The 24,948-nt window shown below is 39.0% G+C and overlaps 1 protein-coding gene across 5 annotated transcripts in view; it reads left to right on the forward strand.

Moving 5' to 3' along the window:
* Window positions 1-24,948, forward strand: part of LOC124227799 (translation initiation factor IF-2-like) — a 62,867-nt gene that overhangs the window by 1,078 nt on the left and 36,841 nt on the right. The window contains exon 2 of one of the 5 annotated variants that reach the window (XM_046641714.1): window positions 5,463-5,699. The exons of the other annotated variants lie outside the window; for them this stretch is intronic. The gene's annotated coding sequence lies outside the window, so the exon portion shown is untranslated. Of the gene's footprint in view, window positions 1-5,462; window positions 5,700-24,948 lie in introns of those variants that run through there. 5 annotated transcript variants of the gene reach the window in all.

A 24,948-nucleotide genomic window follows, 5' to 3' on the forward strand; every position in this document is an offset into this window, starting at 1 on the left:
TCCAAGACTACAAAAGGAGTTTCGAGAAATTTTATAGGCTGTGTTGACTATCTCTGGGTAACGTTAGGAGGAAATGAATTTGCCTTTTCAGCTTTTAATTACACGATGTTTGGAGGCTCCCCTAGGGTTTTAAAATTCCATTTTACTGTAAGGAAACTCTGTTTATTCTTAAGTGAACTAAATCCTGCAGGCTTTCTCAAAAACTAGAAAGGGGCTAATATTAATAAGCACCGAAAGCCAAAAATGTATTAAGTATTTTGACCTATTTTGCAATAGTGTTGTAATGCATCTTGTGATCAATGGGTGGAAGGGAGTTTTGTAAATAATAATAAAAATAAACTACTACTCCTGCTAAGCGTTATACAGACTTAAATTACAAGGCCAAAAACTTAGTGTCATCGGGATCTGCTTTAACTCTAAAAGGTTCCAAATTCCATTTATATTTCTGAAATTAGGTTTATAATCCTACATTTATGTTTCGGTTCTAGAGATGTGAAGGGTGATGACTTTCCTAATAATTTGCACTGCCCATTCTAGGTTAACATCTGTGGATTTATGAATTAAACTAATATACAATAATAGTAGTGGGGTTTGCCTGTTCTTTTGGTGGCCTAGCAAGTATTGATTATGTGAAATCATATGACCTTTCTTCTTTTTTTCCATGACTGTCTTTTAATCTTAAAAAAGGTATGATTACTGTATTTGGTAATACAGATATAATCATTTTTCATATATAACTTTCTAGTCATCTTTCCAAGTAATTTTAAAAACAAAAATGGCATTATGCAATATTTACTGTTTTGCACTTCATGTGGTCATGAACGTTCATGTCAGTTGATAAAACTCTCTGATAAAGCTCACCAGGAACACACCTGTAGTCCCACAAAGTTAGGTTTATTAACTTGCAGCGGAATGAAGTTTAGGTAAAACTTAAGCAATGCTTTGAAAAACTCAAAGTAAAGCAGGCTGTGTCTAAAAGAGTTAATATCAGGCCTGACCCGTACAATGGAATACCATTCAGAAATACAAAGGAATGAGCTGTGAATACAAGCAGCAGCATAGATGTATCTCAACATAATTCTGCTCAGTGAAAGAAGCCAGGCCAAAAAGAGTACGTACTATATGTTTGCATTTATATGAAGCTAGAAAATGCAAACTAATCTGTACTGACAGCAAATCACTGGCTACTTGGGGAGGGAGGGTAGAAGCAAAGAGAGGTGAGAGGGAGGGGTTACAAAGGGGATTACCAGGAAACTTTGGGGAGTGATGGACATGTTCATTATCTTCATTGTTGTGATGGTTTTATGGGTATATATGTATGTCAAGACTTACAAAATTGTATACTTTAAATATTGTAGTTTAATTTATGTCAAATGTACCTCAATGAAGGAATTCAAAGAGACTCTCAAGGCTCACATCCTTACAAGAATGGGATGTTCCATTCTCACTGATGGGATTCCTAACAATCTATGATTTTAAAAAACAAGGTTTCCCAACTGTATCCATCAAGCTATATCCTTGATGTTAGTTAACAAAAGCAGTTTTTACAGATGTGCACAATAAATATTCACTTATTTTCTGGCTCTACTGTAGTTTATTTAACATACTTTATTCTTGGATAGTTAGATTATTTACGAATTTTTTGTTTTTGTTTTTTGCCCTTGAATGCAATTCTGTCATGGACATGCTTGTTAACTAGATCTTTGTGAATATCCATAATTACTTCTTGAGGATAAAATGCTGGCACTGTAATTGCCTGAGCCATAGCCCACAATATGTGATTTAACCTTTTTAATTTGGAAGTTTTAAGGGAGCTGCAGAAGTTCTACTTAGAGTCTCCCATTTCATAGACGAGAAAAAGGAAACTTCAAAGGGTTGTCAAACCCTAGAGTCAGAGTGGCTGAGCTCAGGGCAGAACGCAGTCTTCCCACTGCTCTTGACCCCTTGGTTGGTCCTTTTTCAGTATACTGTGTGATCAATTCCTGGGGTTAGCATGTGTATTTGTCTGCTCGGGCTGCCATAACAAAATGCCATAGACTAGGTAGCTAAAACAACAGAAATTTATTTTCTTGCGGTTCTGGAGGCTGGAAGTCTGAAATCACTGTGCCACCATGGTCAGGTTCTGGTGAGGGATTTCTTCCTGGCTTGCAGATGGCCACCTTCTCTCTGTGTCCTCATATGGTGGAGAGCCAGCCAGCAAGCTCTCTGGTGTCTTATAAGGGCTCTATTCTTATGACTTCATTTAACCTTAATTACTTGCTTAAAAGCCCTATCTCCAAATACAGTCACATTGGGGTTAGGGCTTCAGCTTTGGAATTTGGAGGGGAGACGCAAACATTCAGTCCTTAACAGTGCAGGAAGCTTCTGTCGAGTAGCTTATCTTTGAGGACCGATGAAAGAAAAGTGTAGGCTTGGGTTTTTAAAATGTAGACTATTTCCATTATAAACTCCTGGGTCACAGAATTATACACCTAGGAGGAAGATTTTACAGTAAGTCAGGCAACTACAGTTTGCCAAGAATTTGGAGATATGGTCAGGATAGGGTTATCCTCAGAATAAATCTAGTAAGAATTAGTAAATAAGGAAATTATCTGCAGAAGTATCCTAAGGTGAAAGATGGTTTATAAATGTGTTGCTGAAAGTGCAAAGACATTTCCAAGTCTCTTTGAAAGATCAGAAAATATGCTGAGAACCTGTATGGAACTGAAATTAGAGCATGAGGATAGAGGCCAGAGGAAGCAGAGAAAACTGAATGTAACAACAAAAGTGAAAGTTGTGATGTAGTCATTCAGTGGAATGCCTTGCAGCAATAAACATATCAAAGGATATTTACATTCTAATGCTATGTATACAAAGTTCGAAAAATAAGTTTACAGATAAAAACGTAAAACCATGCATGGGAATAATGTACACCAAATTGAGGATAGTGGTTATTTCTAGGGAAAGCAAGAGAAATGGGGAGTGCAGTATACAGGGGGCTGCAAATGTATCTATAATGTTTTCTCTCTTAAACTAGGTTATGGGTACAAGACTGCTCCTTGGATGATCTCTACTTTTTGTATGCCCGAAATACTTTGTAATTAAATTTAAGTGACAAAAGTAATAGTTTGCACAGAAGCCTGACAAAATAAGAGGTTCCCTTGACTATACAATTGCTGGGTTGCTATAATCTTACAGTGGAGAAAAGTATATTAGGCCATCTTAGCTCAATAGGTATCCCCTAAGGTCATTTAACCCCCTTTGCTCTGATTTCATGTTCAGCACACCACACCCATGTGAGGCTTCATGTAGACTTTACTACATAAGAGAGAATGGGTTGAAGAGCTGACTTAAGTAATCTGATCCTCTCAGCAGTTATTAGTATAAATCATGCATTCTCAGTGGAGCAATACTGCTCCCATAGGGGTGAAAATTATTAGTTCTTGGGGCAAAAAAACACACGCCTTTTTAATGTATAATGTATAGACAAAATACACTAGATGCACAGATACACAGTATATCTGTGGCATTAAATTTCATGGGTTGCGATTGGGAAAAAATTTCTAAAAAGGCCCTAAGAGGGGTGATATTGAAAAAATGGTTGAGAAATACTCGTGTAAAGGAAGAAATTGTCACTTGGTTTCATCAGTTAAGCTCCTGTGTTTTTGTTTAATCAGTCTCCTTGGGTCATTTATTCAATCATTTTTTCACTGGACTTTTATTAAATCCCAGCTCTTTGCTTTAAATACGTGCTGTCTATCTTAGAAATCTCAGAACCTAGTGAGGATGATGGGCCCTTTCTTAAATAGTCTTAATACGAGAGATTATTGCTATAGTAAGGGATCATACTGCATGCTGTGATGCACCTCTGAGATCCCCCATCAGTAATGAAGGACTTATTCCCCATCTTTCAGAGTATTACCAGAAGTCGTCTCTTAGGTATCAGATTTTTGGGGAGATTCCTGAGGAAAACTTTTTCAGCCAAGGTCATGTGTTCTTCCAGGGATAGCCCGCATCCAGTGATTCATCAGCCTAGGGGTATGAACTCTGGCTTTCTTGCCCCAACTTGGGACAAATTTAAAGGACCATCCTAGCCCCAGAGCACTCCCTGGGCTTGGCTGAGGACTGTCTGTACTGTATCTCAGCTCAGTTCTCCCTCTGCCCACTCCTACTTCCTTCTCTTCCTTCCACTGGCATTTGTTCCAAGAGCACTTCCTTATATGTTAATCTATCTCAAAGTCTGCTTACCAGAGGACCCAACCTGTAACAAAGATGAGGAGGTATTTACAAAGTTTTGGTATCACCAAAGAGGGAGGGATTATTTCTGCACAGGGGTAGTAGAACACTTTAAATGCAATATGTTTAGATTAAGTCTTGAAGGATGAGTAGAATGTTGCTAAGAAGAGAAGGGAAAGGGTGGGGAGGAATTTCCAAGCATGGGGACCAGCAAAAGTGAAGGCCTGTGGCATGAGAGAACATAGTATGTCTGGGTTATGATGAACACTGTTTTGTAACCAGTGATAAAATCCTTAAGATTTTGGTGAGAGATTGAAGAGGGAATTGTCAACAATGACTCCTAGGTTTCTTACTTCCAACTGGACAGATGGTGGTGCCATTCAATAAAGTGAGGAGTATTGGGAAAGAACTAAGTTTGGCAAGATTAGTAACTTGGTTTTATACACAATGATTTTGAGGAGTGAAAAATACCCAGATGAAGATATCAAATAGGCAGGTATCCACCTGATACATGGGTGTGGACTCCAGAGGAGAAATGAGAGTTGGAGGTACCTCTTGGTTTCTTTGTTCCAATCGTACTGTTAATTCCTCAATCCTTTGATGCTTTCTATTCATACAAGTCCCTTGAACTTACTCTTCCCTGGGCATGGAATTGATTTGCTTGCTTTTACTAGTTAATTCCTGCTCATTCTTCATGTCTCAAATGAAACATCATTTTCTACCAGAGGCTGTGCCAACCAGTAAATCAGGTCACTTCCTCGTGTTACCTATTTTCATAGTACCATGAATTTTTGTATAATTGTGAAAATTTTAATTTCATATTTATTCATATGATGTTCTCTCTCCTTCTGACTATGGGAACAGGAACTGTGTCTGGTTTTGCTCATCATTGTACTATATACCTAGTACATGGTAGATGCTCAGAACATATTTAAAAGAATAGTTGATGTTAATGTGAATAAAAAATCACAATAGGTATTTACAAATGGTGCAAAGAAATATTCCAAATTGAAGACATCAGTATATTGTGGAGGAAAGAGTCTAAGATGCCCCCCAGTTATCCTGCCTCCTGGTATTTACATCCTTGTGTAATCCTCTTCCCTTGAGCATGGGAGATATTGCTTCTAACCAATAGAATATGGAAAAGGTCAATGGGATGTCACTTCTGTGATTATGTTACATAAAATTGTAGCTTCTACCTTGCTAATAGACACTATTTTCACTTTCCCTTGCTGGTTTTGATGCAGTAAGCTTCCCTGAGGAGAGGCCCATATGCTAAGAAAATAAGGGTGACCTCCTACCAGCAGCCAGCAAGAAAGCAACACCCTCAGTCTGACAACCCAGAAAGAACTGAATCCTGCCAACCACCATGTGAGTTTGGAAACATCTTTCTCTGGTTGAGCATCAGATGAGACCCCAGTGCTGGCTGACACCTTCTGAGAGACCCTAATGCAAAGCAGCCAGTTAAGCTGTGTCCATGTTCCTGACCCACAGAAACTGTGAGATAATAAATATGTATTGTTTTAGTCTGATAAATTTGTGGTAATATTGTTATGTACCAATAGACAATTTTGAGGTTTTAGTACCTGGTAGTGGAATGCTGCTATAATAAATACCTAAAAATGGGGGAGTGGCTTTGAAACCAAGCGGTAGTCACAGGCTGTAAGAATTTTGAGGAGGTTGATAGAGAAAGCCTAAATTGCTTTGAACAGACTGTCAGTAGACATATATATGTTAAAGACAATGCCAGTGCGGCTTAAAAGGAAATGAGGAGCATGTTTTTAGAAGGGGCATCTTTGGAGGAAGGGACATCTTTGTTATGTAATGGTAGAAAATTTAGCCAAATGTCTCCTGCAATTATATGGAAAGCAGAACATGTAGATGATGAATTTAGATATATAGTTATGGAAATTTCCAAGCAAAAGTGTTGAAGGTGCTACGAGGTTTCTTCTCAATATTTATAGTAAAATGTTAGAGGAGAGAAATAAATTCAGAGAAAGAAACTGTAAAGCAAAAGGAGCCAGGACCTGATGATTTTGAAAATTTTCAGCCTGTTCAGATGGGAAAAGATCCTAAAACTAAGAATGGCTTCCAAGCACTGACTGGACAAGTGGCATAGAGAAAAAACTGAAGATGTGACTATACGGCCTTTTGTTCAAACCTCAGAAAGATCAAAGGAACGGAATATTCGGTCAAACAAAGGACCTTGAAAGAAATGAAGGGTGTGCCTCAAGGAACCTCTCAATTAAACCAGAGACCTTCTAGGAAATTTAAGGGCATTGTTCCTCAGTAAAATCAACAGGGCCCAAAGTAGAGAAGGTTTTACCTAGAAGAGATTTTTGGATGGGGTTTTTGTCCAATGCAATGAATCTCAGTGAAATTCATAGACAGCTGACAAAACTTTTGAGAAAATTGTATCACCAAAAACACTGCCACTTTGGACTGAAAGGGACAGAGAGTACAAAATGAAAAGAAGGTATTGGACTTCCAAACTTCTACTGGCAGAAGGCAGGCTGAGAAAACTAAGCTGCAAACTGGTACTACCTTTTGTGAAAAAGAAATGGAGACTCAGAACGTGGAACCAAGAGTCCATAGGGTGGAGCCAAGACCCACGGAGAATTATTCCTAGACTTTTAAACCTAATCAAAGAACTTCCAATATTTGCTGAATTGTATTTCAGAATTGCTGTGGTACACTGATGCCTTCGTACTTCCATTTCCCCCCTTTGGGAATGTCTATTGTTGTTTTCTTTTGCTTGTCACAGCGTTGTATGTTGGGTATCCAGGAGGAAGAAAACTTGTCTCTTCACTTTCACACTTCCCCTAAATTGTGCTCCAGGAGACATACTTAACAAAACTACACCTAAGGAGCCTCATCTTCACATGGACCTAATTTAGATGATGAGATTCTAAACTTTGAGCAGATGCTATAATGGGATGAAACTCTTGAAGACCTTAGGAGAAGATGAATGTATTTGGCATATGAAAGTGATGTGAATCACTGGGGACCAGAGGATGGTCTGTGGTAGGCATTTTCCAAGATGGCCCTTAGTGATCCCTGCCTTCTGACATTTACAGCTTTGTGTAATTCTGTCCCCTTAAGTAACTTACTTCTAAGAACGAATGGACTACCTCAGCAGTGAGGGAAGGTCATTTCCGTGATCAGAAAAAAGATTCTGATCTGGCTAACCGACTTTCTTCTTTGATGGCTTTGATGGAGCAAGTTGCCATGTTGGAGAGGCACATGTGGCAAGAACTGAGGGCAGCCTCTGGCCAACAGCCAGCTGAGAACTGTTCAGTCCAAAAACCCAAAAGGAACTGAATCCTGCCAACAACCAAGTAAGTGAGATTGGAAGTGAATCATTCTTCAGTTGAGCCTTCACATGAGACCCCAGCACTGGCTCATGCCTTGATTTCAGCTTTGTGAGAAATCTTAGATAATTAAACTGTACCTGGACTCCTGATTCACAGAAACTGTGAGCTATATACATTTTAATTTGCTAAGTTTGTGGTAACTTGTGACACAGCAATGGGACTAATACACCTATTATATTGCCAGAGTTGGAAAGGATGGGCAAAACTCAGTGTTTGCAAGGCCGTGGGGGAACAGACATTCTCACACAGTGCTGGTGAGAGTAAATTGGTACAGAACTTTCTGAAGGCAATTTGGGAATATAGATTTAAAAGAAATCAAAAGTTCAAAATGTGAATATTTTTTTATCCAGCAAAGTCCATTGCTAAGAAATTGCCCCAAAGAAATAATTGGACAAATACACAAAATTGAAATCACATAGTCTTTACATTGTAGTTTACAATCTCAAAAAGTTGGAAGCAACCTAAAGAGGTGATTGTTTCAATACGTTGTGACATACACGAGGATAGGAATATTATGCAGCCATTAAAGAATATGATATATATCTATGTATACCAATTATATACTGACATGGAAAGCCACACTGATAAGTGAAAAAAATCAGGTTACAAAAATAACATACTTAGTATTGGTTCATTAAAATTTTAGAATATGTATATTGTTAGAGAGACATCTGGGAAGATATTCTCCAAAATCATAACAATAGTTTATAGTAGCCACATATAAAAACTAGGACTTTGGGGTGTTTTTTTACTTTTTTCTATACATTTTTATGAGTTGTTTGAATATTTTATATGAAAATATATTATCCTTTTTTTTTGAGGAAGATTAGCCCTCAGCTAACATCTGCTACCAATCCTCCTCTTTTTGCTGAGGAAGATTGGCCCTGAGCTAACATCTGTGCCCACCTTCCTCTACTTTATATGTGGGATGCCTACCACAGCATGGGATCTGAACCAGCAAACCCCGGGCCGCCGAAGCAGAACGTGCGCACTTAATCGCTGCACCACCAGGCCGGCCCCTATATTATCCTTTTAATCAGAATAAAATAAGGTTGGTTTTTGTCCTTCGTTGAAACTTTACCCATGGGGTGATTATGCAGCACATCATATAAACAACTTCAAATACCACAGAAAAGGAATAGTACGACTGTGCCTATATGCCCAGAGAAGCCATTGAGTCTTGGTGACATTTTAAGTCTGAACGGTGAGTAATGATGCAAGTGAGATATAAACTCTGAATCATACAAAATCACCCATTGTCTGTACCAGGTAAAGCTGAAGCAGTGGCAACTATTTTGCATGGGTTTCACACGTGAGCACGGTCACAGAAGGAATTTGTTCAGAGGCCAACTTCTGTCTTCTGAAATATTTTCTTCCTTCTCTCTAAAGTAAGTTTTTATTCATCTTTGAAAAATAGGAAAGAAGCTTATTATTGACCCATAGAAAAATTTCTCCCAAGAGGATAATCTTTTTTTGATAATTAATCGGTATAACTTAAATTTAAAATGCCTCCCTGGGAAATGCTTCCTAGGAGTTATAATATTTATTTAAGTGTTGTGTTTCATTGAGGCCCATTTTGCTGAATAATGCCACCACTAAATTTTAAGATATGCCAATCCATGTGATTTATTAATATGACCAATGGCTTCTAAGGTTCCAGTTAAATTTTAAGATGTATTTCTAAACTTGTGAAACCTTTATTACTAAAAAGAAAACTTCTTTAGAAGGTGACAAGTGGCCTCTACTGGAAGAGAGAAAAAAAATAAGACCTCAAACCTCATTTGAGACCTAGTGTCTGTAAAAATGAGTAGCTATTTTGGTAGCTGAGCAGAAAGGAAAGAAACAGGTGTCCTTGCTGGGAAAGACCAAAGTGCTCATGTAAATGAGTAACCTGAAATACTCAAAAGTTGACAAAAGAACTGATAGTGTATTCTAAAAAAAATCAACTTTAGTAGTTAGTAAATTTATTACTCCAATTTGGCCTTGCTACATCTCTTATATCCTAAATTTGATGAATTACTTGAACCCAATGGGCTTTTTTTTTGGTTTTTTTTTTGCTTAGAATATGATGCAAGTGAATTGCAAGTATCAAGTATGGTTTCTATTTGGAGAAATCTCTTTTGTCTATGCTGGGATCCTTAATCTTGATGAGCCATTTTGTGAATATATGTGAGAGCTTTGATTGCTTCAGTACAAATCTATCCCCTTTACCAAAAAAGGACATTTTTGGTAGATAGAATCTTTTTCAGATAAATATGTTAAGACTTTATTTTCTTGGAAAAATAAAACCAATAAATTATAATATTGAATACTAATTACTTTAAAATAATATTTCATAGTTATATCTAGTTTTGGTCAAGAAAATTATCAGCTTCCTATTCTTCTCCTGTGAGCATCAAATGAAATCTATGTGTGTGAAAGTGCTGGACAGATGCAAATTTAGCAAGCAATTACTTTATGATTCCTGTTGGAAGAGGTTGTTTAGTTCCATGTGTGTGCTCTGTCTGCAAGAAAACCCCCATTAGTGCTTTAGTTGTAGCCTCCTCTTCCAAACAGGCTTCAATCATAGGCAGGAAGATCTGAGAGAGGGAGATTAACAAACTTTGCCTACTGTTATCCTTTAAGAAATAATGGTGCTCTTTATCAAAACAGTCAGATATAGTGATAATGAGGAGTAACATGAGCAAAAGTTTGGAATAGAAAAGAAGCGATGTGTCTTTGGAGACGTTTACTTGACTGCAGCTAAGGGCTGCTGTTAGAGCATTGTGCCTGTCGGGCGGGGACAAGAGCAACAGGATGTCTTAGTTAGCTTGGGCTGCCATTACAGAATACCACAGACTGGTGGTTTAAACAACAAAAGTTTATTTTCTCACAGCTTTGGTGACTGGAAGTCTAAGATCAAGGTACTGACAGGGTTGATTTCTCCTGAGGCCCCTCTCCTTGGCTTGTAGATGGCTACTTTCTCACTGTGTCTTCACATGGCCTTTTGTCTGTGTGTGCATGGAGAGAGGGAGATCTGTGGTGGCTCTTCCTCTTCTTGTAAGGATACCAGTCCTATTGGATTAGGGCCCAGCCTTATGACCTCATTTAACCTAAATTACCTCCTTAAAGGCTGTATCTCCAAATGCAGTCACATTGCGGGTTAGGGCTTCAACATACAAATTTTGGAGGGGAAAAAATTCAGTCCATTAACACAGGATAAGATCTGGGATAGATGACTGACGTTCTGTGATTTGTTCATGTGACATGGGGATCACTATTCCATTAGTGAAAATAGCTAAGTTGAGAGAAGTTAATTTATTGCTACAAATCTTCATTTTGAAATGAGATGACTCTTAGGACTTATTCATGGTTTGTGAAACTGAAAGTCCTCATAGCCTCTCCCAGATGCTCCCTAAAGGTTCTCTGAAGGCCGTGTGATTTCTTTTTCTTTCAGCAACATTTAGGGCTTCTGTTTTCTGACTTACCACTCTCGCTCAATCTTGGTAGCCCAAAGAAAGTTAGACAGACTAGAAACACACATTTCTTCTCCTCTTCTAATGCTACTTCTACCTTCACTGTCTTTTATATGTGGTAGCCACAGTAGAAAAGAAATTATGGTCATATTGAACATGACAGTGAAGTAAAACTTCTAGGCACTAGGGCTCTTTATTTAAAATTATTTCTCCTTTCCTGACTGCTTCCTTGTCTTTAGAATTCTAAGAGAAATGACTCAAAACTTGCTTTCTCACTTAGTTCTCTAGCTGACTTATTTATGAGTGGAAATTTGCATCTAATAGCAATCTACTTTCTAAAATTGTTCATAGTTAGAACAATCCAAGTGCATATCAGAAAGTTTTAAATGTGTCCATTATGTCTTCTGAACAAACTATTCTTAGCCAACTTTAAAACTGAGGGTCAAATGTTGTTAAATATAGATTTAGAATAATTCATTTACATCTGCTAAGAGGATTTAGCAACTGGAAATTGTTTGCTTATCATGAATTATTGGAATGCTTCTAGCTTTTGCCCTAGCTGCTCCAAAAAGAACCAAGTTCAATGTTCAGGCGCACTTCCCCTAACAGACTACATTAATGTTCTTTATGAGTAGACGGCATTGTACATAGCCTTGAGAACAGGGTTTGTTCACTGGATTTGGATTTTTATAATTAGCCAATAAAATGATCATTTTGAACTATTGCGTGATGTTAATGGCCATCAATTTTAGCAAATTTATCATTCCTCTTTATACAGAAATGTGTATATTTCTTGGAATGTTTGATTGCTCCTTGACTTACAAACTCTGTAACAACTAATGAAAATGAAATAGCAATTAGTAAGAAAAGCATAAATTCTAAATGCAATACAATTGAAATTAAAATTGTGAGGTGTTTCAATTAGGATACAGATTAAGCTGCTTTAACGAAGACGTACAGGGCTTTAAACAACATAGAATTTTATTTCTCATTTAGCAGTCTGATTCATTTCTCACATAATTTTGATATGTTGGCTCCTTCCATCCTGTAGTTCCACCGGTGTCCCTAGAATATTAACCTCATCTGCTTGGTTCTACATGGCTTGTCACCAAGTCCAAGTTCCAGGCACCAAGATGGGTGAAGAAGGAGTAGAATAAAAGGCACACTTTCCACTTTAAGGGGCACAACCAGAAATTGCATATGCCACTTCTGCTCACATTCTATTGGCCAGAACTTAGTTATATGGCCACACTTCCCCTGGAAATACGCCCAGCTAAAACTCAGGGTTTTATTACTTGAGGGAATATGAGAAGATGGATATGGCATGCCAAAAGTTGTGACTCTTCAGTCTGAAATGGATACTCATCGGTCTAAGCTGGTTGACTGTGGATTCACTGTGAAGGAAAAAAAAGCAAAATAATGCATCATTAGCAAAATGTTGAAAATACGTTGTCAAAAACCGAGTCTAAAAGATGAAGTATAATTAACTATTTTATATATGTTATAGGTCTCAGCAATGGAAGCTCTCCTTATAACTTGATTGTTTGAGTTTCAAAGATTTGGCCTTTGAATTTATTTAGAGTAACACACTTTGTATGAAAACAACGAACAACCTATCTGTATGGAAATTTCTGGCTTGTCCTTTGTTATGAAAATTGATGGAATCAGTGTTACAGAGAAAGCTAGATGCTTTGAGTGGCCTAGCTTTCAGTTAAGAGTATAGTGTAGTGCATTTCAGTAGATGGAGCTTCTCTGTTGAACCTTAGAAAGTGCTTTGATTTTGTGCACAGGGAAGAGTCTGTTCTCAGGCATCATCAGGTAAGTGCACCTTAACCAGAGCTGCTCTGGAGGGAAGCAACATTTTCCAGTCTCCTGGCCAGTGCTCTGCTGCAGCTCTATCAGTCTGCCTGGGAAGGGGAAAAAAATGCAGCTTGAGAGCAAGTGATGTGCCAGGAAGCGTGGAATGTCACTGCCCCAGCCTGGGTCTAAGTGGGACTGGAGAAAAAGATGATTGGAGAGTTCAGGGGTCCCAGTTCAGTATGGAGAAGAGTCACCTGATACTTCTCTGCTCTGAGCCATTTTAGAACATTAGAACCTTAACAAGGGGTGAGAGACTGACCAGGGTGGCCATCTCCTTCAACACCAGAACCACTATGGCTTGAGATGTTTAATACCAGGACTAAGTAGCCATGTTCTTGGGCTTCTTTGAGGAGTCCTCTGAGTCTCACCCAGCCATGTTATATTTCGTTTGGTAGTCTGCTATAGCCCTGAGGGACCTCTAAGAAATATGAGATGCCATAGCTTCCTTCTGGCTCCAATGACATGAGTTTTCTATCACTGAAGGCATTCCTTTAGGTTAAGCAATAAAGGTTGTAGCCGCCCCTGACACAGGAAGGGTTAATAATCACTGGAAAAGGCTTGCCAACAAACTGTGACCCAGAGGTGAGAAGGCCAGTCACGGGTAAGACCTCCAGGGCTGGGCAACCTAACACAGGAGCGGTCACCTGGGGGCACAGATGGAGACACGATATTGATATTGGGAGCAGGAGGGGCTGTTGCCTAGGAGACCTTGCATGCTCTGAGATAAAAATATACCAGCACAGGGGCTGGCCCCGTGGCCGAGTGGTTAAGTTCGCGTGCTCCGCTGCAGGCGGCCCAGTGTTTCGTTGGTTCGAATCCTGGGCGCGGACATGGTACTGCTCATCAAACCACGTTGAGGCAGCGTCCCACATGCCACAACTAGAAGGACCCACAACGATGAATATACAACTATGTACCAGGGGGCTTTGGGGAGAAAGAGGAAAAAAATAAAATCTTTAAGAAAAAAAAAAAATATACCAGCACAGGAATAACATGATAATATCAGAACAGAGGCCGAGGGAGGGCTCCTTGAGAAATCACTAAGAATTCTTGGCATTCGCTAATTACTTCATCCAGAACACCTGAGTATGTTTAACAGATGTAAGCTATGTATATATTGAAACGCTGGTTATAATAAACTCAGAGTGGCCATCAGCCCTCTCTGCATCTATCCTGACGTGTACATTAGATTGCGACACCGACAAAGGTGAAGACCTTGTTTCTGAAAGCCACAGTCTCTTACATTTTCTGGGAGGGCCAGTGAGTGGGATGTTGTAACTCTAGTCTTCCTTAGCTCATAACCATTTCTAACTGGCCTGTTTATCTGATTAACTGGTTGGTTCCTTGTAATTCTAAAAATTCCTATTGCGTGGTCTGCATCATGGAAAGGGGAAGCCACACATAGAACTTAGAAAGTGAGTGGGTTCAGTGCCAGGCACTCTGATAAGCACTTAATGTACATTATTTTATTTAATCCCCACAATTGATGAGGTAGATATTATTATCATCCCCTTTTTACAGATGAAGGAACTGAGACCTTCCAGGCATTAGATAACGTGTTCAGTACCCTACCACTAGTGAGTGGTGGAATTGAGATTTTGAACACAGGTCTGCAGAGTTTTGGGGTTGAAGTCTGTGCCTCTTCACTGTCACACAGCAGCAGTTTTGAGGAGTGTTTAACCAAGAGCAATAAACAGTCTGATCAGTAATTTTTACTTTTTAACAAATTATGTAGCTGCAATATTTCTCTAGATGTTTTCTCTTCATACATTATTTTATTTTTTTAAAGATTTTATTTTTCCTTTTTCTCCCCAAAGCCCCCCGGTACATAGTTGTGTATTTTTAGTTATGGGTCCTTCTAGTTGTAGCATGTGGGATGCCACCTCAGCATGGCCTGATGAGTGGTGCCATGTCCACGCCCAGGATCCGAACCAGTGAAACCCTCGGCCACCCAAGCAGAGCACACGAAGTTAACTACTCGGCTACGGGGCCAGCTCCCTATTCATACATTATTATAAGTTTATAAGATTTGAAAATAGGAAGGGTAAAGAGACCTCTGAATACAAATTGCAAAATAAAGCCAGATTAAGTAATCTTCCTCCAAATCTAATGAAATGAACAGAAGTAGCAGGGAAAAATAGACAACAATTCATGAACAGCATCTGAATAAAGGAGAACAATTTTACATCGTAAACTTCAAAAAGTGACAGAAGTTTTGGTGTAACTCTTTTCTTCACACCCACTCCACAGGAACAGTATCGAGAAATCTGGTGATTTTTAACAGTCTTCCAGTTTGGACAGAAGCAGTCTGAGGGAGTAGGTAGGTAACCCTGGGAAAAGTAAAGGAAAATGCCTCAAGTGTAGCTGACCCTTCTTACCCCTATGGGGCCTTGACAGAGGCAGGAAGGCCTCCATGTCTTCCCATCTTCCAGGTCCCTATGGGGAGTAGGGTGAATGAGAGGAATACAGCCACAACTGGGTGGGGTCAGCACTCCTTGCATGTTGTTTAACTCAACTTTAAAGGAGAAATCAGAGGCTCCTCCCAACCTAGTGTGGGTCTCCCCTCACATCCCTCCCACCATGCCCTCAGGCTAAAGATAAGTGGATTGAAAGCAACTCCAATGCAGTAAATTAGCTCCAAATGGGTCAGGCAGACTGGTCCTAAATAAAGTAGAAACATTATATTACAGCAAATAGGAAGTCAGGGCAGAGCTATCTAATGAAAAATGAAAAGAAATGGCATGACAAGTAAGCAAATGCATTAGAACAAGAAGGAGAAGGAGAAGGAAAAGAAAGTACAAAAAAACATATTTTAAGGGGGAAAATGGGTTTTAAAATAACTAAATATACCTTCTTCAAACAAGATTTCCTCAGAGTCCTTTAAGGTATAGAATAACTTTGTGATACTATTATTCTATAAAACTAAGGCCCAAAAATGTGATAATAAAACAACAGAATGAAATGAACAGGGAAATTTCAGAGCTAAGGAAACTAATTAAGACCCCAACAAGCACCATTATAGATCTAATAAATAATTTAGGAAGAGCAAGGAACATGATAGACAATGGTTGGAAATAAAATTAGTGATGTGGAGGAAATGCTTGCAATAATCAGTGAATGCAGAGAAAAGGGACAAAGATTAAAATATGTAAAAGGCAATCAATATGGAAGACAGAGACCATCCAATATAGATAACAAATGGAATAGGCAAAGTAGATAGATGATTAAAAAAACTTTCCCTAAAATTAACAAAACTGAATCCTTTGCTATAAGGGCTCATTGCATGCTAGAAAAAGTTGATACAGCACAATAAGCATTGAGACATACTTTGGTTAAGTTATTGACTTTCAAGGATAAGAAAAGAAATGTTTAACTGTTCAGGAAGAAAAAGTAAGTCATCTGTAAGGAGGAAAATTAGGCTTGCCTTAGACTTCTCAGCGGTATTCAAAACCAGAATGCAATGGAGCAATATTTACAAACTTCTGAGAACAAGATATTGTGACCCAACCAAATAATTGCTTGTTTATAAAGTCAGCAAGCAGGCTTTCTGAAACATGAAAATATACAGGGAAGTAGTATATAGAATCTAGTGTGTAAGAGATATAAAACCTGAGAGCTCTTCTTGAAAAATATCCATTTGACGTTGAAATCCAGCCAAAGAAATGAATGAAGATCAAGAATTTAGGAGTGGTAAAAGAACCGGAAATGAGCACTGGATCCATTTTAAAAAAGAACAAGGACTAAGTTACTAGAAGTATCACAATTACAGAATACAACGTGATGTTTTATAGCCTGGCAAAGTAAATATAATATAAGCAATGAAAAATGGAATGGGGGAAAAGTACATGTAGGAGAAATAACAAGAGTGTATCATCTTTCATAGCAGAGAGTCAATTCATGCTATCTAAAATTAAGCCACATAGTTAAAAAAAAAAAAAGTAGCATTTCCAAGCCTTTGGTGATTTTTATCATCTTTTTGCTTAACCAGAGAGCCAGCAAGGCAAGCCAGCATATGTATGCCAGATTCGGCTGCAGCTGTGTTTTGGTTTTGTAAGACCAGTTCAGAGTTTTTAAATATGTTTACCTCTGAGTGTCTTTAGATTCGGGTGAACTTGTCAGTTAACCCCTATTTTCTACCTTCTAATTTCACACATTTAGGGGCCTGTGTGGCCCCACCTTTGGACAACTCTTTAGGAACTGAAGTCTCCTCTGGTGAAGAATCATTTATCTGAAGTTCAAGAATTCATAGAGTAAGATGAAATAATAATTGATCAATAGACACAGTCCTCTCATTTGTTTTGTAAGACTTTTTTTGGGAGGGGGGGAACATTAGCCCAGAGCTAACATCTGCTGCCAATCCTCTTTTTGCTGAGGAAAACTTGCCCTGAGCTAACATCCGTGCCCATCTTCCTCTCCTTTATATGTGGGATACCTGCCACAGCATGGCTTGATAAACAGTGTGTAGGTCCGCACCTGGGGTCCGAACCAGCGAACCCTGGGCCGCTGAAGCGGAACGTGTGAACTTAACTGCTGTGACACTGGGCTGACCCCCTGTAAGACATATTTTTTTCTGGCATAACAAATGGTATTTTCCTGTACGTTAGGATGACAGAAATCTGTCTCCTGGCCAATGTAGGCACTGCTGCCCCACCTTTTTCTTAACTTGACTGCAACCAGGCCTTTGATTCCAGTGCAATCATGAGTAATACACAGAGAGTGACTTTTATGAAAGATCCCTTTACTGAGTAGGAACACTCCAGGGAAGCTACTCCTTATGCTGTGTCTTTACTCTATTTAAAGCCTTGAGGGCTTAGCTGCTGTCACCTCCTAGCTATTTCTTTGGCTCAGCTCTAACTTTCAGTCCTTTAAATAGAGTACAGATTGGGACTGAACTAGAGCCAGAAGAAACAGCTGATTGGCTGTGAAGGCCCTCTTGGGAGGTTCTGACCCTTGCTTTAGAGGCTGAGCTGGTCGTTCTAAGAAAAACTGCAAGGGCAGCCCCAGGGTCTAATCTGATGGCCTTAGGAGGGACATCTGATAGACACTGGAGTAACTAGTGCTCAGCAGGAGACGAGAGATTAGGCACCGAAAAAGAACTGCAGAATTCTCATTAGTATTTCCACACACACATACTGTATTGGTTCTTCAGCAACTGCTGAAGACAAAAGGCATTACCTTAGAAAAGCAAAACTAGCCTTTTATTTAAATTAAATCCTGCAGTAATCAAGAGTGAGATCCTCTCACCCTTAAAGTTGATCTTCTAAACATTTCCATATTTAGAAAGCATTCATGGGAAAGAATAAAGGCTGGACTGTATGATGGCGGCAGTGAGGATGGGGGAGTAGGTATGAGCCCATCCATTCTCACCACCACCGTCATATGTCATTCCGTGTGAAAGGAAGGACCAAAGGCTCATACCATGAGGAAGGTTCATACTATGTCAAAGGAAGAACCAAAGTCTGGTTCCTGGTTGGACATGGGAACAGAGAAGGAATCAAGCTTGACCACTTGAATGGCAAGTGATATCATTAACCATGGGCAGGTGAGGGGTTTACACACAAGGTGTTCTCACTCACACTTTTTGCTTTTATAGGTAATACCATTACAGTCAGAGCATTTCCTCTAGTGAGATGAATTTCCTCTGTCTTAACAGTTCTCACAAGGACACTTCTCTTAGATAATCTCTCTGAAACCACCTCGACAAATTATCCAGTGTAGATGGACTTCTTGTACATAGCATTTTTGTTATGGGAAAAAAGTTCATGAATTTGTGTAAAGCCGATCACAATTAACCTTTGATTAACTTCAAAGTTCAGCACTGAGAAAGGTAAATTGCTTGCTACTAAAATACTTCAGGCATATTTAGACAATGATATATTTTTAACCCATTGGATATAGAGAAGAACTCTCAGTGGAGACTATTTCCCCCATCCTGCATGCTATTCTGTGATGTCCTTTCAGTTTATATCTGAGGGTGGCATCATGTGTGAAAGGTCTGGTCACATTTACTTGTATTTAATTAATTACCAATTGATAATAATTATAAATTGGAAAAATTTGTTTTTCTTAAATCTCTAAGTCCAACTTATTATTAATATTAATAAATCTTGTGAATTTTTGTTAAAATTAAGAAAAATTGCTTTCACTTTCCTTTTAAATCAATGTTCTATTAATTTAAAAATTCAACAGATTAAATTCCCCCAAATAAAACTAGTTTATTGAGTTTTCTTAAACATTTTAAACTACTATTTACAAGTTTAATACCATAGCATCAAATCTAAGATGCCATCAGTTGTAAGATGCACCATTATTTTATGTAGTACCAAGAAAGGAAAACACTACCAATGCTATCTTATCACATCGATTGTAAGACATACTCAGGTTGCAGATTTGTTATAATGAGAAAAAAAAATGTGCATCTTGGAATTGATAAACTACTGTATATCTGAAGATCTCAAATAATATAAATGCAGCGCATTTTGCTTGTTAGGTTTGAAAAAAGCAAAATCTTTCTAAGCATTTAAGCAATTCTTGTAAATCTAAATACATTTTATTTATTTATTTATTTAATTTTTTAAAGATTTTATTTTTTTCCTTTTTCTCCCCAAAGTCCCCCGGTACACAGTTGTATATTCTTCGTTGTGGGTCCTTCTAGTTGTGGCATGTGGGACGCTGCCTCAGTGTGGTTTGATGAGCAGTGCCATGTCTGTGCCCAGGATTCGAACCAATGAAACACTGGGCTGCCTGCAGCGGAGCCAGCGAACTTAACCATTCAGCCCCGGGGCCAGCCCCTGAATACATTTAAATTAATATCATTGGACTGAATATTTGTATCCCCCTACAATTCATCCGTTGAAATCCTAACCCCCAAGGTGATGGTATTAGGATGTAGGGCTTTTTGGAGGTGATTAGGTCATGAAGGCAGAGCCCTCACGAATAGAATTAATGCCATTATAAAGGAGGCCCAGGAGTCTCCTTGCCCCTCCCCCTATGTGAGGACACAGCAAAAAGGTGGCCATCTGTGAACCAAGAAGTGGACTCTCACCACACACCAAGTCTGCTGGCACCTTGGTCTTGGACTTCCCAGCCTCCAGGACTGTAAGAACTAGATTTCTGTTTATAAGCTACCCAGTCTGTGGTGTTTTTGTTACAGCAGCCTGAACAGACTAAGACAATACAGATTTCTCAATGTAGTATATCTGAAGTGTTTAAATACTCTTTATAAATGTAATCAAACTCTGTTATGCATTCTAAAATAGGTAGAAAAAGACACGGAAAATTTCAATAAATCATAGGGCTAATATATCAGTTTCTATAATATGGCAGATTCTCTTAAACATTTCAAACACCTTAAATTACAAACATACTGAGATTTTTTTTTTTTTTTTTTTGATTGGCACCTGGGCTAACAACTGTTGCCAATCTTTTTTTTTTTTTCTGCTTTATCTCCACAAACCCCCCCTGTACACAGTTGTATATCTTAGTTGCAGGTCCTTCTAGTTGTGGGATGTGGGACGCCGCCTCAACGTGGCTTGACGAGCGGTGCCATGTCCGCGCCCAGGATCCGAACCCTGGGCCGCCGCAGCGGAGCACGCGAACTTAACCACTCGGCCACAGAGCCAGCCCAGAGATTTTCTTGATGTTTATAAAACTTATTCCTAAACTTAACACAAAAGAATTAGTAATGAGTTTGGTTACTTCACAATCATTATTCTTATTTCAATGCCTTCTTGGTATTATAGAGTCACTTATCCAATGAGCAGATATACCATCTCCATTGGGCTAAAGTTACTGGTTCTCAAAACACCCCCATTGGATCATAAATTAGATCAGCGTTTCTCAAACTTTTTTGTGTCATCACCCTTTTATATCCTTAAAAATTATTGAGAACCCCAAAGGGCTTTTATTTATATGTTATAACTATTGATATTCACTATTAACAGAAATTAAATCTGAGAAATTAAACAAAATTTTTTGATTCATTTAAAAATAACAATACTAAACCCATTACATGTTAACATAAACAATACATTTTTATGGGACAAGAAACCTATTTTTTCTAAGGCATAAAAAATTCTTAAAAAAATTAGTGAGAAAAGTGGCATTGTTTTACATTTTTGTAAATCTTTTAAATGTCTGCCTTAATTAAAGAGAGTTGGACTCTCATATCTGCTTCTGCATTCACACAGTGGTGATATCACAGGTCGTGTAACCTCTGGAAAACTCCACTGTACACTAGTGAGGGAATGAGAGAGAAAAAGGCCAAAAATTCAATAGTATTATTATAAAAATAGTTTTGACCTCATAAATCCCTCTGAAAGGAACGGTTCAGTCACCCCCAGATCACATTTTGAGAACCACTGAGTTGGATAATAATGAGTTAAATAATCAGGCCATGACCTGGGTGCTACTTACCAGGGTAACTCTACCCGGGGTCACTCTACAAGTGACAGTGCTGAGCCGCCTTTCATAGTTGATTTGTCTGCTGTGGCAGTGGGGGCAAGTCTCCACCTTTTGTCATGTGTCCCCTAGGCATATGTTAGGTTTCATACTTAGTTAATTTTTTTCAACTTTTTATCTTATGGTTTAGGAAGATGGAAATGTTTTTACTGCATGCTTAGAACTCACTGAACTCTGCACTCTCTCATCTAGATTGTAATATACCCCTTTGCTGTTTATTTAGACTGTATATTGTTTTTACATTTTTCTTTTCTGGCTCTTAACTGTGATTCTGCAGTCAGTTTATTGCTAGGGCCTTAAAGTCCTTCTCTCTTGCATGTAATAGTCAAGCATCCAGACACTGCTACATTGTCTGTATTCAGTAGAAGCTGGATAACCATTTGTTAGAGAAGTTGTAGAAGTGCCTCCTTCGTTAGGCAGGAAATTGGACTAGACCAATGATCTCAAAGGTGTCTTTCCATTCTAAGTTTCTGTGCTGCTTCTCCTTTCTCCTTTCAACCCTGAAAAATGGCAGGCTGCTCTGAGGACTACTGGAGATCAGGCCGTCTGCTTGCCCTTCTGATATTCAGTCAGGGTTGTTAGAAAGTTAGAATGTTACCATGTTCAGGTAAAAAGACATAATTCCCTGGATCCTTTGCAACTAGGGGTGACCTTGTGAGCTAGTTCTGACCAATGAGATGTAAGCAAAAGTCCACAGGGTGGGGGTTCTGGGAAAGTGATTTTTTCCCTTATAAAAAAGGAGCACACTTAGAAGAAATGTGTCTTTTTACTTCTTTCTGTCTGGAATGTACATGTAATACCTGGAGAAAGGTAGCCCTCTTATGACCATGAAGAAGAAAGCCACATGCTAAAGACTGATGGACAGGAAGCTAAAGGAGGCTGAGGCCTTGATGATTCCCTCCAGTAAATGCGTGAGGCTTAGTCTACCTCCTTTTGGACTTCTTGTTGCACGAGAAAAAGAATCCTTCTTTAAGACACTGTAATTGAGTTTCTGTTACGTGCAGATTAAATTTATTCTTAATTGTCTAACACATTTGCTACTAGCTAGTTGTGGCAGTTAGTGCCTTCTCGTGGTGCTTTAGCCTGTCATCTCACCGCTGGAGTATTTTTGAAGAGGTTAATACCATGGTACAGTGCAAAGAGCGGCTTCAGAATTAGCTGGAAGAATCCTGGCTCTGTGTCACTAGCTGTATGACCTCAGGCAAGTTACTTAATCTCTTTGAGCCTAAATCTTCTCATCCATGGAAATGAAACTAAGATTTAATATCTCCTGGTTGTTGTGAGGATTAAATGAGGTAACAAAATCCCAGCACAGTGCCTTAGGTGTCAAAGGAGGTACTCAACAAATGCACATTCCATTTCTCTGTTACAGAAGTTAAGCAGTTCCATTCAAAATATTCCAGACCTATCTCCTACTAGTTTGAAGTTGAATAACAAAAATGCAGCAGGATTTTGGTATGCTAATGCTTAGGGAAATATTTATACAATAAGCCAGACAAGGTGGGGTTGCCTGTGACAACTGGAAGGCTGTGCAGATGGGAAAGGTAGTGTCCTGATGCTCTATGGAAGCACTGATGCTGACCTTTGGAGGATAGGGGATTAATAAGATGATGATGATGATTGTAGTAGCTAATATTTCTTAAGCACTTACTATGTACTAGTCACTGTGGTGAGCACTTTATATTCATTATCTCATTTTTAACACTCAAGAGCTATCAAGTAGCTACTGTTATTATCTCCAGTTTGCAGACAAAGAAACGGAAGCTTAGAGAGGTTAGGCAAGTTATCCAAAGTCACTCAGTGGTAGAGTTGGGACTAGTATCCAGCTCTAACACCAAGGTCATACTGGTGACCATAGCCTTTTGATGAGATGTAAATCAGTGATGAGCTGAAGTTGATTGTGAGAGCCTCTTACATATATCTCTTCTCAAATCTGTGTTTAGTGAAGTCACAGTGGTAGCTTGAAATCAGCACTACAGAAACTGGCCAATGGTACAAATCAGATCTCTCCCCCACTTCTCTGCCCTAAAAGCTGGCTGTTTTAGAAAAGCGATGGATCTGGAAACAGTGAACCTGGTGGATAGCAGATACTAAAGTATTGAGTAAGTCAGGGCATGGAGACAGCTTGAACATTGATCCTGAGTCATTAGCCAGGCAAGATTGACTCCTATAAACAGGGGCCTAGAAGAATGATCCTTGGGGCTACAGAGAAAAGGCAGTGAAGCTGGAGTGAAGGTCTGAGGATCTCAAACAAAAAGGATGTAATGTACATTTTCCCAGTCATTCTAAGATCCTCTTTTCGAGTCCCTTCTCTATGCCGGTACTTCTATGTGTCACATATAGAAACATAAATAGAATAGAATCCCTTCTCTTGGTTAAACAAACAAATACACAAATAATAATAATCTAATGTGGGAAAAAGTAATAAAAAGCTATGCACGTAAATTTTTAGTGAGGTTGGAATTTATCTGTCACAGCTACTGTGAGTAACCCTTTTAGTGCTTCCTGGATCTTCTGAGGAGGAGTCTCCTTTATTATGATGGACTCTGTTAAAAATTAAAAGCTTAGGTTATGCATATGCAGACACTGCTCTTGTGTTGTCTCAAGCCACAATGTAAATGTGCACAGCCGTAGAGACCAATAGTACCCCCGTTAACATCTATTTGTCCAGTAAGTTGGTAAAGACGCCCAACTTTGGCTCTCTGAGGTTGACTTTCTTCCCCCTTTCAGTAGCCATCATGTGTCTTCAGATTGTCAACTAGGAAAGGATCTGATATGTCACTTAATGTTTATTGACCCACTGTGTGCCTGTCTCTACTGTGTACTGTTTCCATCACTGTGTTACTTTGGCACATTTTTAGTTGTTTAGCTTCAACTTTAGAATAAAAGGATTTTTCTGTTGCTAAAGGGATTTCAGCAAACTGGTAGAGAGATTTTGGAGGTAAGAAAAGGGTAGTCTTTGCAATCTATGCCATATTAAAAAACAACTTAAGTATTTTAGGGAAAATAAAAAGATGATGAGAAGAGGCTGGGAGGGAAGGATTTTGGAAATACTTTGCTATTCATCTACACAGACAGCCTTTTCTCTATTCTGGAGGAAAAGCAAGGGAGAGGCTCATCCAGTTATTGGCAGTGATGGAGACTAATTCCTGGGAGCTACACTCAGAGTCATTGGGCTTGTGTCCCACTGTCACCAAGTTCTTCCACAATACCAAGCCCTTCTTGTCCAAGGACAGAGAAGAGCAGGATTTCTCCCTTGAGAGCCTCTTCCACCTTCAGTTTGCGCTTTCTGCAATCCTTGTGGAGTTCAGGCAATGGTATGTTCACAAGAGCCAATTGTGAAAATTTCAAGAATTTTGTGAGATGATTGTTAAATTCAGCCATTATTAAAAACTAAATTATGCTGTGGCCAGCCTGGTGGCGCAGTGGTTAAGTGAGCATGTTCCGCTTCTTGGTGGCCTGGGGTTCGCCGGTTTGGATCCTGGGTGGGGACGTGGCACCACTTAGCAAAAGCCATGCTGTGGTAGGCGTCCCACATATAAAGTAGAGGAAGATGGGCACGGATGTTAGCTCAGGGCCAGTCT

The sequence above is a fragment of the Equus quagga genome, chromosome 16, assembly GCF_021613505.1.
Source record: "Equus quagga isolate Etosha38 chromosome 16, UCLA_HA_Equagga_1.0, whole genome shotgun sequence".
Classification (NCBI taxonomy): domain Eukaryota; kingdom Metazoa; phylum Chordata; class Mammalia; order Perissodactyla; family Equidae; genus Equus; species Equus quagga.